Raw genomic sequence first — 20,586 nt, forward strand, 5'->3', positions numbered from 1 at the left:
CTCCCACATTTCAAAAACCTACTGATAGGTTACTTGGCTTCTTACGAAATTGATCCTAGTGTGTGTGGACTAGAGATGAGCGAGCACACTCGGATAAGTCAGTTACTTGAATGAGCATCGCTCTTCTCGAGTAACTGCAATCTTGTCTGAGCAGGCACGAGGGGTTGGCGGGGGGTAGCGGGGGCGAGAGAGAGAGAGTTATGCTCACTTGAGTAACTGACTTATCCGAGCGTGCTCACTCATCTCTAGTGTGGACCTGAAATAGTGTCATTAAATTGTCAGTCTCATTGGGGACAGGGACTGATATAAAATATAATATGCTGTATAAGCAACAGAAATAACCATTAAATAGATTTTTGTTTGCCTAAGACTCTCTTAGTACCTATTTTGCGATGCACCTCCAATAAGGGTCTTTTTAAATGGGCAGATTCTTGGCTCAATGAAAACAAACATTGATGGCGTCACATCACTTCCAGCACACCTGTGGGTTCTATCCTGACTAGCTGGGGTCAATATTTCCTCTGCTTACTAGTTAAGGTTAATTTAGTCCTGCAGCTGTTAGCTGCTGTAGTGGCTAGTGATTGACTGGTCTGTCAGCCAATCAGTTTCTCGCGGCTCCCTATATAACCCAGCTCTTTCTAGCTTGGAGTTGCTGGTTATACTTCAGTGTTTCTGATCAAGTAAGCTTGCTCAGTTCTCCTGTCTGTTGTCTGGCTCCTGTGTTCTGCTTTGTCCCCTGTGTTTCTATTTGCTTTGTATTCTGTGTTCTTGACTTTTATTTTTTGTCATTATCGGCCATATGAAAGAGTCTTAAAACCTATTGCAACCTCTGACTCCACAGATTAATGACAGCCAACTCTCAAAATTGTTACGTTATATGACTTCTACTTGTGGCTTGCTCAAAACTTAAAATAGATTAAAGAATGTAAAAGAGTGAGTTTGCCCTCTGAGTTTGTATTGATGTATTGACTATCTTGCCTCTGAGCACTCAAGCTTCCTCCTGCAATTCCAAGCTGCCACATTAGTCTCATTTACTTGTGACTATGGTGTATCCTGATGTGTTTTTTCTCCTGGAGTAGGGAAATTAGACTGTAAGCTCCACTGGAGCAAGAGATATATGCGCATGGATTAAATGTAGATTTCAAAATTACTCCTGGTGTAAAATAATGAGACTTGCCTTGTACTTGCCCTTCCATATTTACTAGGTGTAATTATTAAATCCATCTCTGGGTTAGAGGTGTAGTTTTTAATTTTTTTATTCATGTAGTCTAAACAAAAATGTGTTTTTTTTGGTTTTTTTTTTTTTGCTGTTTTGTTTTTTTTTTCAGATTAACTGATTGGATTGTGGGGAGTCTCATCAATACAGACCCATCCAGTCATGGAGAGAGATGCATTTTTTGATTAAGTATCTACGCAGCAAGCACCATATACAGCATTTTGTCTGTTTTTAAAACGACATGCATCACAATATACGTAAGCCATGACAGGGTTAAACCTGCAGTACAATGTAACATGGTGTACACTTTTTCGTGTATTATGTTGGTTATTGCAAGTTATAACACAATGCTTATTCCACCAAAGCAGATGCTTGAACGTGATACAGACTTATATTCCACAGTGCAGGCCAATTTATGCCGTGGACTTTGTTCACAGCGTGTAGATGGGATTTCTAAAATCTTATCCACAATGCTCGTTCTGTAAGGCTGGGTTCCCATGGGACGCTTTCCCAGTGGAAATCTTGCGGTTTTGCCGCAGCGAAAAAACGCGAGATTTCTGCGGCTTTAAAACTTGCGCACTTTGCAGCGGGTTTTGGAGCTGTTTCGCTGCATGCTTTTCCATTGCGGCCGGCTCTCTCATAGAGAGGAGAGAGGCCGCAATGGAGAAAAAAGAATGGACATGCTGCATCCTGGAAATGTGCGCTGCAGCTCCGGATAATGCCAGCTTTGTTGCGACAGATTGTCCGCCCTGTGGGGGCGAGATTTTTGACAAATCTCGTCCACATAACTGGCTAACCCAGTTTAGTGGCCACAGGCGGATTTACCGCAGGGAAATTCCGGCGGCAAATCCGCCTTGTGTGAACCCAGCCTTAATGCTGTGGATTTTGTGCAACTAATTCCGCTGTGGTACATTTACTGCATTTTCAACTTGTGTACCCTATAGATAGCATTTTGCCATTCTTGGTGTAGCTTTTACGGTTTTACCATGGGTGATAAAAGTAACTCTGTGCTACTGCTATTTACTAATAACCCATGCAAAAGCTGTGATAGTAAACATGTAACTAACTGTAAGTAACATTTTTATATTCTTTATTTGAATCTTTTGAAGGGTATACAAAAATAGGAAAAAAATAAATGTGTATGTCCAGTGTGAAAAGACATTGAAGATGCAAATCATAGGAGATGAACCAAAAGGTTAAGTACCCCACTGATTGCTAGAACGGGGACCCCTGTCCCTCCCCACTTGTATTACTGCCCTATGGGGACCCCTGTCCCTCCCCACTTGTATTACTGCCCTGAGGTGGCGTCGAACATAGTAATGGTTGGACATACAATACACTTCACTACTTTTGCATTTCCCACAGAGTTGTGTACAGCAGGCAGATGTGACTTGGCACAGCTTTCCACTGTGGATCTGTTTATAGGGAGGAACAGGGTACTAAGGTCCTCTTTTCTAGCTATTGTTGTGGAGTATCAGCGGTCAGACCGCCAAAGCTCAAAAATTTCTATATATTTATAGATGGATACCCCTTTAAGTTAATGAGAGCTCTTAAATGGGGTTTTCCAGGACTTTTTGGATTTTTTTTCTATTCCTTACCTGTCCTCAGGACAGTGATCGATGAGGGTCAACAGCTTCCACAGGATCTCTGATGATTAGCTGATTCCTACTGCCGCAGTGCAGCAAGCCGATCACACTAACCATAGTGCAGCAGCTCGGGTTGGTATTGCAGGTGTAGAGCTCCCATTGAATCCAAACCAAGTCATGAAAGAGCCAGGGCCGCCGGGCGCGGGTGAGTACGCGCTCGTCTCCGCAGGCTCTCGGGTCGGGTCCCGCGGCGAGAATTCTCGCCGCCGGATCCGACCCGCTCGTCTGCAGGCGGCCTATATCTAGATACAGTATTGTATTCGTAAGCAGGGGCATAGCTGACGGTTCATGGGCCTGGGTGCAAAAGTTTATCTTGGGGGTCCCCCAACTTCTCTTAACCCCTTAATGCAGAGGCATAACTTAAAGCTTCTGGGCCCCAATGCAATACCTGTAAGGCTTCATGTCCACTTGCACGCATGGATACCACTGCTGAATCTCGCAGTGGTATCCATACGTGCCCGAGGAAATGGCCAGAAAAAAAAACAATTTCTTACCTCTCCGGATCCAGCGTGGGTCTCTTCTGCGCCAGTTGGATCTTCAACACGGCGGATGCTTCCCGGAGTGCCGGACAACATTCCCGGAGCATGTGCGGTGCTATCCTTTTTATTTTAAATCTCCTGCTCTCCCGCGTATTCGTGGCACAGCACAAAAACAGCTGTGGCTGTGCCGCCGATACGGACGGCTTCCATTGGCTTCAATGGAAGCCGCAGGGGGCATCCATATGGGAGACCTGCAGGAAAATGGAGCATGCTGCGATTGCTTCCCATGTGTGCGACCTGCATATCGGGAAGAAATCACATCTGTATGCTTTTAGCTGCCCTACTGATGCTAATGCATCCCTATGGGCAGCAAGACGCATGGCTCTCCTGTGCGGGGGCCACGCGTGGGATTTTATGAAATGGACATTGGGCCTAACTGGGCCCCCAATTTTAATGCTTTATTCATAGTACTGGGCTCCCTATATGGAGAGATAAAGGCCTCATGGGCCCCCTAAGGCTCCTGGACCCGGGTGCAACCACATCCTCTGCATCCCCTATAGTTATGCCAGTGTCCATGAGGAGATTTTGGCAGAGCTGTTGGTGATGGAGAAGGACCAATTATGAACTGTCACTTGTCAATGGTTCATTCTACAGAAGAAGCATTACAAAAAATATGTTTGTCAGAAACTCTCTAGATAGTCTCAACCTCATCTTTGCCCCTTCTGAAAGGTCAGCAACTGGTATCTAATATTAGAGACACATGAATCTTCCACTCATCCCTGCAGATACTTGTGTGACCTACAGAATTCCGTCAAGAATTAACTATACACAGAAGTGAACTTCTGTAATCCTTTCCTTCATACTCCTACCTCTCCCAGTTAATTTAGTGTCTTTTTGCTTTTATCCTATTCGTGGCCACGAGTCCCCATAGACTGTTATCACAGATGCACGATTACTCACAGATAATATCACTTATTAAAAAAATAAAATAAAATGGTGGTGTCTGAACCTTATATAGCAGTTGGACCTATAGCCATGTTCAAGGTGTTGTATCAAACACAAATTTTATCACCTATCCTAAGGATAGGGGATAAAGGTCTGATCGGTGTGGGTCTGAGACTACTTCCAAACAGGTCTCAGTGTTGAGCCCCCCCACTGATCAGACTTTTATCACCTATCCCATTGATTTGGGGAATACCCTTTTAATCCTGATCTTGATTGTCAAAGAGCTGCCATGAAGATTATCACTTAGGGATCACTTAAAGGGGTTGTCTCGCGGCAAACATCAAAATTTTACATTATCCCATTCCCCCTGTCACCCCCCTGGCATAAAATAGCAATTTAAAGCGGTTTTTAAACCGCTTGCTACTCACCGATCCGACGAAATATAGAGTTATAAAAATCTTCTCCCTAAGATGGCCGCCGGTGCTTTCCCAGGGATGCACTGCGGTTTTCTCCCATGGTGCACCGCGGGTCTTCTCCCATGGTGCACCATGGGCTCTGTGCATTCCATTGCCGATTCCAGCCTCCTGATTGGCTGGAATCGGCACACATGACAGGGCGGAGCTACGATGACGACGCGGTGACCAGCTCTCCGGCACGAGCGACCCCATTCACCAAGCAGAAGACCGCACAGCGCAAGCGCGTCTAAAAACGCCAGAAGACAGCGAAATTAGACGGATCCATGGCGACAGGGACGCTAGCAACGGAGCAGGTAAGTGAATAACTTCTGTATGGCTCATATTTAATGCACGATGTATATTACAAAGTGCATTAATATGGCCATACAGAAGTGTATAACCCCACTTGCTGCCGCGAGACAACCCCTTTAAGGTCCTCTTACACCAGAAGATATATTCTTAGGATGAGCGTTGATCAACAAAATCATCACTCAAAATGGGCTTTTTACAATTTCATCATTGTCGGAAGCACAACCTCCATTTACATGAGGAGATATACTGCTGACAATGATGATTTTTTTTGACTGCACAAAAAATGTGATCAGTCAAGAAGCCTGATTGTCAGCCCGTGTTTCCTTTTCATTTTCTATTCCTTTTGAAATGGCAGACTATGGCTTCTTTCTCACGAGCGTATATCAGCCCACCGTTTTCATGGTCGGCCGATATACGCTGTGATCTGATGCATTGGATTCTAGTATAGCGCTGGGCGTTTTTACGTCAGACCCAAAAGATAGTCCTGGAACTATCTTTTGGCCCGGAATATGTTAGCTGCTCCTATGGGAGCCAATGACATCGGCATGAGAAGGGAGGTGGGAGGGAGTTATGGCTGATTGTAATGGGTGGGGCCCCTTTCCGCCTCCTATTGCTGCCTGTGGATAGGCAGCTAAGCTTCACCCCTCCCCACCCCTTGTCCGCAGCCAGCAATGGGAGGGGACGGGGCAGCGCTTAGCTCCAGCCCCATCTCATCCCCTCCCATTGCAAAGCGCGAGCAGGGAGGAAAGCAGAGGTGAGCCTGCGGAGGGGAGGGAGGGGAAAGGGGCAACGGCATGGCAGCCTCGGCGTATATGCGTCGGGGCCCAAGCCATGTGAACGGGCGCACTAATGTTAGATTTGTGCGCCCGTTCATGAGCTTTAACGCCACAGATGGTAGCATATATCGTCCAACTGTGAAAACGGCAGTCGATATACGCTAGTGGGAAAGAAGCCTATGGCAGACATATGAAACTATATAGGCATACAGTTGCATAGATCTAGCCATACATTTGGTAGAACAGTTTCAAACCTACACCAACCTCACTGCACCCTATCATAATTGAATGTTAATTGGACTTGTATATAGAAAATCACAGCTATATAAAATAGGCAAACTTTAATAAATAGAACAAACTTGTAATAAACAGAGTATCAGCACCACACAAATATGAGTCCATGGCTCACAGACACAAGAAGGTATTGTAAAACTTAACTCAAACGTCCCCTAGTCCCTCACTACATAAAGCTGTATTCAGCCAAAATGAAAGTTACTACTCTGTCTCCGTATTAACTGCAGCAAATCACACTAATTAACCCCGCTAGCAGAGCCTTCTACTTCTCAGTTTTCAGCACGTAGACCTTTGTGGTGAGCACCTTAAAATAGCGCTGCAGCCAGGCACAACAGCGGGCTTTTAACAACCCAGTAGACACAAGGTCAATTTTTTCTTATTGACCACAGGAAGATCAGTTTAGCTGGAAGGCATTTTTGAGTTCCTCCAAAAGGTTTTGCAAACAGGCATGCCAGACAGCAGCAATTATAGAAGCACACTGGAGAATGTTGGAGCAGCGGGCCACCTTCATACAATTGTCATTACTATACAGCTTATATAGAAAGTGCTAGTCATTTAGTGTGGTTTCACATATAGTACTTTTCAGAAAGAATGGAAGCCATCTAGGCTCTTGCAGAAGTCTGCACCTACAGGGGTGTTACTATAGTGGGTGTAGAGGATGCAATCACATCTGGGCTCGTGAGTCTTAAGGCCCATTTACACGGAGCGATGATCGCTCAACGATCGCTCTAACGACAGTTTGAGTGACAGCTTTGAGTGATCATTTTGCATAGACTTTTAAGTAGCTACTCAGCTACTTAAGAGCAATTAAGTGTGCAAATGAAGCCTTTAGCTGAAAGCAGTTAATAGGCGGAGGGCTCTTATCTGCATTCAGTTCCTTTGTTCTCCAGTGGGAAACAATGCTATCAGCACTACCCGTGGAGAACTGCTGATAAGGCTGAACAACGATTTTTAGGTTGGACTGATTTAACTATTTAACAATAGCCGCGGGTTTAGACGCAATGATTATCGCTCAAACGATCGCTTTTTAGCTATTTTTGAGCGAGCATCACTCCATACAAATGGGCCTTTAGGCCATCTTGAGATGGCGGGCGCGTATCTCCTGTGGGTTTTCTGCAGCAGAAAATCCATAGCCAACATGCTTTAAATCTGCAGTGGGAAAATACGCACGTAAATGGTGCAAATTTGACTGTGTTTTTAAGGCCGTTTCACACAGCCGATAAAATCATGAAGATTTGTTTACACACAAATATGAACCCCAATTCTTTTGAATGAGGTCATATATATAGGAGATTGTTTTTTTCCGCATTACATCACAGTGCGGAAAAAAATCACAGTATGCCCTATCTTTAGGTGTTCCCTCGGAACACCAGCCCATTGCTTTCAATGGGACAGACAAAAACATGCCATGGCATGTGAGGTGCACACAAGTGTGATGCGATGTTTCCCATTGAAAACAATAGTAAACACTTGCCAGCCCTTTCCTGAAGTGATGCGAGACATTTTTGATACAAACGCCTCACATCCGCGGGGGAAATCGCACATTCCCGTGTGAAGTTATCCTTAGGCTGGGTTCCCACTGGGCGGATTTACCGCGGAAATTCCGTCCGGAATTTCGCCGCGGCAAATCCGCCTGCGGCCGCTAATCCCAGAATTAGCCAGCCATGTGGACAAGATTTCTCAGAAATCTCGTACACACGGGACGGCAAATGCGCCGCGGCAAAGCTGGCAGAAGCCGGCGCTGCAATGCGGATTCGCCGGCCGCAGCATGTGCAGTTTTTTTCTGCTTCCGCTGCGGCCACGCTCTCCTCTATGGGAGCGCCGGCCACAGCGGAAGAGCAAGCGGCCAGCCCGCTTCAAAACCCGCAGCTAAGTGCCGCGGGTTTTGAAGCAGGCCTTCTGCCAGCGGAAATCTCGCGGTTTTTCACTGCGGCCAAACCGCGAGATTTCCACTGGGAATCCGCCCCGTGTGAACCCAGCCTTAGGCCTCATGTCCACGGGCATGCACTGATTACACATGGGGAATCCGCCAGTGCCCGCAGCCGGCGACCCTGCATACCTGTCTGTTTTCTTTCTTCTGTACTGCAGATATGTGCGGAAGGGCCGGCACACATGCGCAGTACAGTTTTGTGTTTTTTTTAAAATTCTGCTTTCCTGTGGAATGCCCGCTCCGGATTCCGCAGCATAAATCCGCCAGTGGACATAAGGCCTAATTGCGGAAAAACTGCAGGATTTAACCCTTGTATTTCAAAGATTGAATTCCGCAGAGTAAATCTGCAGCACAAATAGATATGGATTCATTGCGGAGAATTTCTACACCATGTGAAGGAGATTTTAGAAATCTCCTCCCCACAATTTATACTCTAAAGCATGTATGTGTGAAGGTGACCCTAGAGGCCAATAAGGCCTCTCTTCTTCATATGAGCATACCAGTACTCTAAATAAAGCATTATAATTGCGGGGCCCTTTTGCATCAGGGGATCAGCAGCTTCAAATTACACTTCTGACCGAATAATTGCCAGTATTGTTTATCGCAATCCAGCTTTAGGACTACTGTAATCCAATCGATTGCTTTATTTTATACCTGTGTATATGTATGTGTATATATATATATATATATATATATATATATATATATTAGGAGCAATTTAATCCCCCGGACTTGAGAATTGGTGTATGAGCTACTCATCAGCATTTGTATACTGTGTGAGGACAGATTCTGACCAGTAATCACTTTCTCAGTGTAAACTAATGACAGTGAGGTGATCATGAAATGAAACTAATTCATCCTTGCTCCAACGGAGTTTACAATCTAATTTCCTGCCACAAGTTTATGAACACCAAGACCAGTTACTTTACAAGCTTATTAACGGGAGTATTGGAGAAAATTGTAGTATTTGCAGGAAAATCCCATCAAACCAAAGAGAACACACCCATACAGACATGTCCGCAATGCAGCAGTCCGAAACAGAACTAATGGCTCGCTAAACTTCTCATTGTGAAAGGAAACGTAGGCCAGTTTCACACAAGAGTATTAAGGGCGAATTTATGCGCTTGTAGTACAGATGAGTCTTCTGGCCCCACCACAGATCTACTAACATGAACTCCGAGTATCATAGGGATCTCTTGGATAAGAGGCTGCAGTCCACATCATCACAATAACTGTATACAGAAGGGCAGTTGGCGCTACTATTTAAAAGTTAAACAATTACCTTTAGCCCCCGTCCACATGACATGCTTCGCTGGATCATCCCTGAGGACAGGCGTAGGGGGCAGAACGCAGGTCTCGCCCCTGTATTCTTCAATATACCCCTGAAGACAACGATAGGCTGGTGAAATATATCTGGTGTATTCCACTGTCTGCTCTATTTTCGCGCATTTTAGCACTTTTTAACTTAACTCATCATCATCCATCACAATGATAGGGAACGTTATAAAACTATGTCAAACGCTATAACATGTTCAAAAATGCCGCATGAAATGGTGGTAAAATACCGCAGTTTCGAATGTGGCGTTTTGTGAACGCATGTGTGAGAGTGGCCTGAGGAACCACCATGCTTATCTTGGCCTTGTTTTCTGGTGTTGATGGACATCTTGTAGGCATCTACCAGAATACTTTCTGAATATGTAATGATTTATTTACAGAATTTAGTGTTCTTAATTAAATTAATTGCTTATTAGTTTTTATCATTACTTTGTTTCCCTGAAAATAAGACATAGCATGATTTTCCAGAATTTTTGAGGATGCAAAATGATTTTTCAGGCTTTTTGAGGATGCTTGAAATATAAGCCCTACTCCAAAATTAAGCCCTGCTAACAGTTAATTTAAAAAGTCAATTTAAATAGTGTCCAGGCAACTATACATGTAAAAAAGTTAAACCTTTTTGAACAAAAATTAATATAAGACACTGTCTTATTTTCGGGGAAACACAGTAGTTGCTGCTTCTAACACACACGTTCTATCTTTGCAGCTTTTTGATTTCTAACAAACACTTTATACCATATCACAGAGCAATAAAACAAGGAAGCTTGTGGTGTATATCTCTGGGCAGTACATGAAGTTGAGGAATTTCCTTTATTTTTGCTAACACAGACTGTGGCCAGCGTTGGTTAGTTAATCGGAAAGAATGCAGTCAACAGTGGATTTTTTAAAGTTAATTTTGTTACTTTGTGCTATGAAAACCAAATGGGCAATTAAATAATTCAGTTTTATAGTAAAGACATGTTGAGTTTACATAAGTTTTCCAATAATAGGAATTGTTATGGAAATGATTGCTTCTATCGTGCCAGTGTATAGAATAGATTCAGCTGAAATGCACTAAAATATTTATCAAATCTATTTTTGAAAAAATGTTACTATCGCTAATCATAAGTGAGTCATTGTTAATTTGATAAATCATGAATTCAAATAAAAAGGGCTCATGCATATAGCTGTATAATGAATCTGTACACCTTCAAAATATGGTCCATATAGGTCCATATTATACTATTGTGTGCCTCCAATTTTATATGAAAGTGCAAATAATTTTCTCATGGATTCTATGGCATGCACCATCACAAGCCATATTATGGACAGTATATAACAGTGCATCACGGAAGCACCACACAGTGGTACCTACAGATGGGACAGCTACTTTAAAGGGAATATGTCACCATCTCTTAGCAAGCCTGATTGAGAGTACCAAAATTTGTCCTGGGACCAGAGAGGGTAGTAATATTATCTGGTGCCCTCAGTTTCTGGCATTCTACTGAGGATCCTTCAGTTCCTGGTTCCTTCTTTAGTTTTGTAAGGTGGCTACAGCTCTTCTTTGACTATAGGCCCATATACACGGAGAGATGATCGCTCAAATGACAGTTTGAGTGACAGCTTTGAGTGATCATTTTGCATAAAGTATTAGGTAGCTACTCATCTAATTAATATCTTATTAGCGTGCAAATTAAGCCTTTAGCTGAATGCAATTAATAACCTGAGGGCTCTTATCTCCATTCAGCTCCTTTGTTCTCCGACGGGTTAAATAGCTGAAACAATGCTATCAGCACTACCCATGAAGCATTCAGCGTGCAGTCCTGATAAGACCGCACGACAATTTTTAGGTTGACCTACATTTAACGATCAGCTAGCAGTGAATGATGGCCACGCGTTTAGATGCAACGATTATCTCTCAAACGATCGCTTTTTAGCGATTTTTGAGTGGTCATCGCTTTGTGTAAATGGGCCTTTAGAGATGCACACTTTTTACATTGCCAGTCTACGACACTACACACTGTTCTCTGATTGGCAAGTGCTACTCACATGGACGGTGCTGGTCAATCCAAAACCAGTGTGAGGTGCCCAGACTACCAATTCACAGTGTGCAGTGAAATAAGTATCTTAGAAGACCAAGGAGGGACCTAGGAGCCAGAAGATCTATGGCAGAAACCACCCTTAGGGTACGTTCACATGTAGCAGAATTGGTGCAGAATTCTACAATGGAAAATCTGCACCAAAATTAACATCAAATCGTGTATTGCAAGCCACATCAAATTCCGCACCATAGTTGTAGATTTTGATGCAGATGAGCAGAGAACTTCAACTCTTGAATTGAAAGGGTGAACACGCTACCTACTCCTCAGAAATATTGCTAAAATCCATCTGTTTCTCACCATAGACACACTAAAGACACTCATTGTCGCCCTCATCCATTCCCGACTTGACTACTGCAACTCGCTGCTCATCGGTCTTCTGCGTTCCAGACTCTCCCCTCTCCTATCCATACTAAATGGGCAGCTAGACTTATCTTCCTATCCAGACGCTTCTGAGACACCTCTGCACTATGCCAGTCACTGCACTGGCTGCCCATATATCACAGAACTCAATTCAAACTCCCCACCCATAGAGCTCTCCATGGCGCCACAGCACCATACATTGCCTCCCTCCTGTCCACACACTACCCAGCTCTCACACTCCGATCAGCCAACACATTTAGATTAAACGCCCCTCTAATTCGATCCCCACATGCTCACTTCCAGGACCTCTCTAGAGCAGCACTGGTCTTCTGGAACGCAGTACCCCAAAACATCCGGACAATTCCCAATACACAGAACTTCAGATGCGCCTTAAAAAATGCATCTCTTCAGAGAGGCATACCAAATCTCCTATCTAATCCTCCACCTCCCACAACATGCCCCCTGCCCCTATTGCTCCCCACACTTTCAACCTTGCCTATCATACACATTTTCTGCCCCTGTACCACCTTATCACCCCTCCCCATTTTGTTCCCTAATAACTAAATACCACATGTAATCTTCGTACTGTTTGTGTTCCCCCGTGCCTCATCTCCTGCCCATCTACCTCCTGTATCACCCGCACCCTATCTGTCTCTAAATAATTGTATACAACATGAAACTGTCGTACTGTTTGTGTTTCCCCCGTTATTTGAAAGTTCAATAATGAAGATTATTATTATTACCATCTTGGATCTGCCACAGATTTGACCCTTTCAATTGAAGAGACGTGGTCTGTTGTAGATTTTTACGCAATTTTTGATGCAGAATTTGACACAGATTTTCTGCTGTGGAAAATCAGCACCAATTCTGTTACGTGTGAACATACCCTGAAAGAGTTAAATGCCAGTTTTTATGAGCTAAATCTTATCAAGGATCATTAACCTGGGAGAAAAACTAGATCTTCTCTGCTTCACACATCATCAAACTACCCCCAAGTGTTTATGTTTTGCATTCTTTTTCTGCTTGATGATGTGTAAAGAAATATGATTAATTGATCCTCAGAGCTAAACATTTCTGGATTTTGACTTGGCAGAGGATTTTTTAATAGGCACTTAATTGATGTGTCCATAGCAGCAACGGAGTTACACGAGGACTGATAATAGTGTTGAAAGGTTCCTCCCAAAGTTGGCAATAGGATTGAAATGAACAATAGTTGACTGCTCAATAATGAAAGGCTGACCCCATATTTACTTAATGGAATTGTCTAATTTAGAAAATCCATTTATACTTATAGGGCATTCCGAATTTATAAAGAGGAGTCCTTCATTTGGGAGCTGCATTAGTTAGCCAGAATGTACACTACCTAATGCCCCATTTACACAGAAGAAGCTGAGGGACAAACGATGCCCAACACTCGTCCCAGTGATGCTCGCTGCTGTGCTGTTACACAGGAGGGAGTATCGCTGGACTCACTCGAAGTGCTGCATGGAAGTGGAGTGGGCCAGGGAGTGTTCTCCCCCTGCCATCCTCCATTCACAGTAAGTAGACAGTCGTTCATAAGTGATCGACCGCTGCTTACACGTAACGGCGCGTTGTTCCATTTTCTGGATGCAGCAACTGAAGGTCTGAGCAACTCTCGTTCAGACTCCACATGCATTTACACAGAATGACTACCATTCAAATTCCCTTGTGGGCACAGGAATTTGAACAACTCTGAATGATAATCGTCCTGTGTAAATGGACCATAATAACAGCATGTTTATTCATTATAGTTGTCAGCGTGGCATGATTATTGCCCAAATAATTTCTTGAAACAGCGAATTTGGGTGACAGTTGTCCCGCGTACAAGCAGCCACTTGCAGGGCACTAAGTAACCTTTTTGTTGGAGTCATTAGTTTTTTAGCTCACCTAAAATAATCACTTAATTATATAATATATGTTGGCCCATATAAACAGGAGTCACTCAATCTTTGACTGCCTGTTTACTATGAACGGAGCCCGGCTGCCAGAGTGATCTCCGACCTACTCTGCCTCCATTCACATTTTGTGTAAAGTATAGAAGCACAGTAACTGGGATGGCTGTCAGGAGCTTTTATTGGTGGTGAAGCCAATAGACATTGGTATGTGCTTTTGCTTCTCTTCTGGGTGGACTATCAAAGTCTCCACAGGATTGTAGTCATCTATTGTTCTCAGTTCCTGTTGCTGTTTTTTATTCATTAGAGAGTGTAAATAACTACTTAAAGTAGACTATTGTAGAAGAGATGGTAGCAGACATTAGGTGGCTATAGACATTAGATGAATTCTGGCCAAACCTGTCGATCAGTGATCAGATTGTCCCCCACAGTGGATGTTGCGGAAAAAAAGGGAAGGGGATGTAACATTTCAACATGACTGATACTTTTGTTCTCACTCGAGATAATCCACCACCAGGGATGGTTGGCAATGGCTTACTCCCCTCCACCCACCTAAGGTTCCAAATATACTTGTGTAGGAGGATGCATTAACCTTTTGGCTATCTAAACTATATGGGCAGCTTTTCGGAAATCATACTTATACAGTATATGTATATACAGTTTTGAATGAACATAAAGAGAAATAGTAAGAGAGATATTTTGTCCAGGGGGAGAACACATTTGATTTGTTCTGTGTGCTCAGGTGTTAAAGGGGTTTTCTGCAACTAAAATGTTGACTTATCCTGATCGGTAAGGGTCCACCGCTTGTGACTCCCAACAATCAGCTGATGGAACAGGTTCTGGCACTCAGGTGAGTGACAAGGTCTTTTCTCCAGCCTGCAATGTCATGTTCGTTGGTCACATGGTCTGAGAGTGAATGGCACTGAGCTGCAATAATACAGCTGCTATGAAATGGACAACACTGTGCCTGATATGCAGTGAAGTAACAGCAGGGCTCCCCCACCAATCATCAATATCATCAATATTGAAGTTCTGGAAAACCCCTTTAACACAAGACCACACATGAGAATAGACGAAGAAAGAAACAAGCTTAGATCCTTTTATTCATTTACTTTTACTGAAAATAACCTACCTGTTCGAGCCATATAAAACTGGTGTTCCTTGAGCCCACTAGAAGAAACAATTGCCTGCCCACCCTCTACCTATAGAGAACATCCAATTTTATCATTGTACACACAGGACAAATTATCAATAAAGTCTAGAAGAAATAGACTCTACTGACCAGTGATTGACTCCAAAGACACCTCCAAATAGACTTGTTCTGATTTGACCTCTGACATTGTTTCATTAGAAGCCTATTAATGTTTCAAAGCTTGGGCCCACCAGGGGATCCTTTGGTATTTTCATGTTCCAGTCCAACCCTATGTTGTGTACAACATCAGTAATGAGACACATTGACTACAGTCATCAGTATTATTTTCTCTTTGGAAAATTATGTCAGTGATACTTTTTTTATTTTTCTTGCTTACCACAGTAAGTAAATACTCAGTCATCTTCATCAGTAAAACATTTTTTAGCTTTTACAGCTGAAACGCAAAACTGTTGTAGAGAGGCCAAGGCACGTCTTACTATCTTTCTCCAACAGTTTTGTGCCACAATGTCTTGTGTGCTGCAAACAACGATCTCTACATTCCTTTCCAGCACAGAATGGGTTACATATACTGGCATGGTTGGATAGAAGGAGAAATGTTGTGGCCTCTATAGATGATGTAAACATCTCTGTGTTAAGCTATGTTTTTTTGTATGAAAGTGTTTATGGGGCTATGCTAATGACTTGTGTGCAGCATTGTTCTCTCATAAATCATTTTTAACTTTCTTGCTATAATGGAAGTAATTAATTAATGGTCATGGATAAAGTTTGAGTAATCGTAAAAAAGGCAAATGTTTCACTGGCTATCTTTAAACCCATTACGTGCTACTAGTAACATCCGACAGATAATCAACACAGGCTTGGTGAGTGCCATTCTGCCGTTTTCCATTATGAAATGTGAGCCTTGTATTCATCCACACGGTGTTTCGTCCGAACTGGACATATTAGTTGCATCCTATAAGGACAAATAAATACACACTAGTATGAACACAGATAACACAAAAATGTAATAAGGAAACATAAAACGTGAAAAAAAGAATATCTAACCCTGAACCATCTGATACAAGATGCACCTACCCTGATGAAGGCAACCCTGACTTTCCCTAAATGGTGACAGGGAGTAATGGCAAAACTTAGAAGACACTTGATGTATATTAAATCACTAAAGTATAGGGGGGAGGATGTGCAAACAGACCAATTAAATAAGTAGATCACCAGCAAACTTATCCTAACTGAGAAGCAGGCCGAATTCAGAAGCCACAGAAAAGACTCAAAATACCTTCTGACAAAGTGTATAACCAGCACCTTCTGTTCAGTGGAACTGGTTTACATAAGCAAATAATACTGGCTGACTGAGCCACCAACTACCTCAGCCAGTTAAGGCCCTTTTACATGCAAAGATAATCTTTCAAAGGACTGAAATATTGAATGATTTAGCGATCTATTTGCATAAAGTGTTAATGAAACTTAATAGCCATTAACACTTTATCATCTTTATTTGCATGTAAAAGGACCTCCAGGAGCTGTTTGCAGAGCCCAGCATGTGCTTAAACACACACTCAGCTGTGTAAACAGCTGCCAGAACATTCCATTGTTCTTCTCATGGTTGGCAGCAGATTGCATTGTACTCCTTGCGGCTAGTGTAAACATGCCACAGGGAGAACATCCTGCAATGTTTTGAAAGATGGAATGTATTTGCTCAGTCTTTGAGCTGCTGAACGACAGATTTTAAGTTGCACTTAAATCCATTGTTCAAACGAAAAGTCCAGGATGCCAGTGTTTACATGTAAAGATTATCGCTCATTTTCAGACATTTGGACGAATTTTGAGTGATAATCATTGCCTGTAAAACGGCCTTTAATTAGCAACTTGACAGCAAGAAGTGGTTAACTCCTTGCCAGCTAGTGCTAACAGGAAATTGATGGTATCTAAGGATGATAGGGACCAATTTTTGTTTCCAAACTATCTGCGCTACTACCTGTACTCCTCTAATATTATCTGATGTTGCCTTTATGAATCCTGACTGGTCAGAGAATATAATATCATAAATAACTAGGTTTAGTCTATTTGTTAATAATTTAACGATTATTTTATAGTCTGTAGTTAGGAGAGAGAGGAGTCTGTAAGACCCCCATTCTTCAGGATTCTTATCAGGTTTTAGTAGGATTATAATTGTTGCCTCATTAAATGAGTCTAGAAATCGATCCTCTTTTATAATCCTGTGAAAAAGCAACTGTTGGAGTAAAATTTCACTGTACTGTAAATAAATTTCTATTGGAAGGCTGCCTGGGCTACGTGTTTTACTCCTGGCCATAGATGACAAGGTTTCTGCTATTTCCAGTGATGAATCCAAAAAGAAAACATGTTCTATAGGAAGGTTGGGGAAATTTATATTGTTCAGATAGGCTCAAAGATCTCTAGTCTCATACGTGACATGGGATTGATATTAATATTGATAAGATTGAGTAAATTAGTCAAGTATACTAATAGGATCAGTAAATATTCAGTTATCAGGGCAGCGAACCTTCAATTTTTGAGGAGAGGAAGAATTTTGATGGACCATATGAGCTATAAGCTTGTTGGATTGATTGCCAAATTCAAATAGTAACTAGTAAAAAATATTTTACCGTTTGCCTGTTCCTTTATGATTTGTAGATACTCACTCCCAGTCATTAGCCATCTGGTTCTATTAGCATCAGTTGGGTTTATATAATTTTCTGTTCCAACGCTCATAATTTTTAAGTCTTCCTCTCTTTTGAGCTGTAGCTTTTTAATGTACTAAATACAGGATTTTAATTACCTGTATAAATAAGATTTAAAAGTATCCTAAACCATAGTTTCAAAGCCAGAGGGGTTTAATTTGAATGAAATTTGTAATTGGTCTGAAATACTGTTCATGGGTCCAAAAAGGGATAACTAAAATGGTTGTACCTTGTATTTTCTATTCGATTGAGTAGCTGGAGATGTTTTTGAGTGGCTGGGGTAGCTGTATGGTGCTTTTATGTTCTCTTTGTGCTTATCCTTCCTGTTTTTCTCCTTCAGAGAAGAAAGGCCAGATATGGTGACTTAGTTGTTAGAACTGCTGCCTTGCAGTGCTGAAATTCTAGTTACACACACACCACTAGTTATAGTGCTCCCTCCACAAACTCCTCCATCATTCAGAACCGCGTAAAAACCACACTCTCTGTCCCTTAATTCTTTCCACCATACAGTCCCACACAAAAAAAGATCATTCCTCTCCCTCCAACCCCAATATAGAGTCCCATTTATTAAATACCACACTCTCCCTCCCATCACCTCCTTTTACATTCCCATGTAGAAAAAAATCAACACTCCCTCTACCTTCATCTTACCTCTCCAACATACAGTTCCATGTAAAACATCTCCCCCCCTCCTTTAAGAGGATTTAATATAGAGTCCTATGTAAAACACATATCTTATCCACTATTCTGCCCCATCCATATAATATCCTAATGCACAAGGAAAGACTAGAAGCAATAGCATGAAAAAGGTTGAAATAGAGGAGACACAGATTAGATATTAGAAAAAACTATCTGACAGTGATGGTAATCAATGAGTGGAACAGGTTGCCACGGGAGGTGGTGAGTTCTCCTTCAATGAAAACCTTCAAACAGAGGCAGGACAGACATCTGTCTAGGAGGATTTAGTTAATCCTGCATTGAGCAGGGGGTTGAACCCGATGACCCTGAAGGTCCCTTCCAACTCTACCATGCTATGATTCTATAATATCCTCACTACCCTCCTTTTACCAGTACACATGTACATCAGCTTTGTACTGTTACTGCCTCTTGTTATGAGCCACAGCCTGAGAGTCCAGAGCTGGAGAGGAACGAAGCTAGTGCTGTGCTTAGTGTCAGGTCATTAGTGTGATCACACTAAAAGGAGTTAGTGAAGGAGGAAAAGCGAACTGGTAGTGGCTCCTTCTACTGGTCTGGACAGCTGGTGGCCAAGGTCCACATTCAGACCCTGGTCCGCCTGTTGAGTACCTGTGTATTAGATCATTAGAACCCAGGGGTTCAGCATCCATATAATGTTTATGGCCAGGTTAATTCAATACTTTATTATTCAAGTGTTCGTTCAACAGATCAACCTGTGTGATAAGTTCATCAGTTGAATGAGTCATAAGGTAGAGTCCATTGTTAAAACTGGTCTACAGAGAAACCCACCCTCTGTAATCAGTACTGGACACATTCCTATGGTAAAAAATAAACACGCAAAGATTATAAAAAAGACAGGATTAGCCAGGTCACTTCGTGCCTACTTCAGATCTTTTATAAGAACACCTGCAAGAGCACACAGACTGCATATTAAGCAGCTTTGGGTGGGCTATGATGAATATTTTCTTTAGAATGTCCTTGAATTTCTTGCCAAAATGTGTATCTCAGTTAAAAGCAAGATTTTAGTTGGCTTCAATTCTCTTCCATTATCTCATAATGGAATCTGGATCAGACCAGCTATATTTCAGAAATCTAAGCATCACTGGCAGATTAATAGCCATATACTAAAGAGCAAGGCATAAAGTAAATCTAATCTATTTAGGTCTGTTTTTCTTCTATCAGTGCCAATATCCTATCATAGAGCACCAAGAATTCTTCCATTGTGTCACAGTAAGGTTTGTTTCAGACATGTAACACTGTAAATATATAGTTATACGCTGATCTGTAAAGTGCACCTAATCTTTGACTTTGCTTTAAATCTAACAGTAATATATCAACACATGGCAAATTTGCAAAAGTTGGCATCTATAACCTGAATACAGCTGCTGAAACAATTTTCACAAAATGGCCTTCCCAAAATGCAGATAGCAGGGGTCAAATCAATTCTTCTTCTCCAAGAATCCTCGCAGCCAGTTAGAAACACTGGAAGGAATCGCATGTGGAAGTTCTATGCCTTATGCACAAGCCAATGTCGTATGCACACACCCTACTGGGCAATACAAGGGGGTCCTAGGAACCCATATGGAAATGTAAGCACTCCGTTTGTCACCATATCTTGCACAAATTTCTTCTTTAGAAACAATGTTTCTAGGGATGTATACCTAAGGAAACAATAAGAAAAATTGGAGACACACGGAGCTATAGTAGAGGCCTATTGAATTGTAAGGGTGCAATATTAGACAACCTGCACACGGGCAGGATTTGCATTGTGAAATCTGGAGCGGGCGTCTGCCTCCGGGTACTGCAGCAAATACCGTCCATAGCATGCTATGGAATAGTGATTCTTCCTGCACATGAGCAGAAACCAATTAGCACAGATGGAATCAGTTTGAAAAAAATGATACAATTTTATTATTGGCCAAAAAACACAATAAAAGGCAGTAAATGGCACTCATAATGCAGTTCTGTCTTAGAAAATAACATACTGTACAGTATATATAATCCCATCTATTGAAAATAAATGGCATTAAAACGGTTTTACAGGCAATTATTATTGATTGGCTGGGGACATCAGCTGATTAGCTGTTTCGGCGCCTGCTGTCACCAGCAAAACACAAAGCGTACAGAGTGGAAGCCGATAGCTCTGACCACTTTGCAGTGGCTAGCACTAGTAATTGCAAGCACAGCTCTCATTAAAATCAGTGCTGTTTGCACCTAATTTGAGCTCTATCAGTTCCGTTTGCCATGTAGATTTTTCTATTTTTCTGCTGCCTCCTGTTTACAACCAACCTAGAGG

The 20,586-nt window shown here is 42.2% G+C and overlaps 1 long non-coding RNA gene across 2 annotated transcripts in view; it reads left to right on the top strand.

The window, feature by feature from the left end:
- The first annotated feature begins 658 nt into the window (after positions 1-658).
- The window catches only part of LOC136631546 (uncharacterized), a 34,062-nt gene continuing 14,134 nt past the window's right edge, over positions 659-20,586 (top strand). For both annotated transcript variants that reach the window (XR_010793052.1, XR_010793051.1), the window contains exon 1: positions 659-680. This is a non-coding gene — a long non-coding RNA (uncharacterized lncRNA). The remainder of the gene's footprint in view (positions 681-20,586) is intronic.

Source organism: Eleutherodactylus coqui, chromosome 6 (assembly GCF_035609145.1).
Source record: "Eleutherodactylus coqui strain aEleCoq1 chromosome 6, aEleCoq1.hap1, whole genome shotgun sequence".
NCBI classification, from domain to species: Eukaryota; Metazoa; Chordata; class Amphibia; order Anura; family Eleutherodactylidae; genus Eleutherodactylus; species Eleutherodactylus coqui.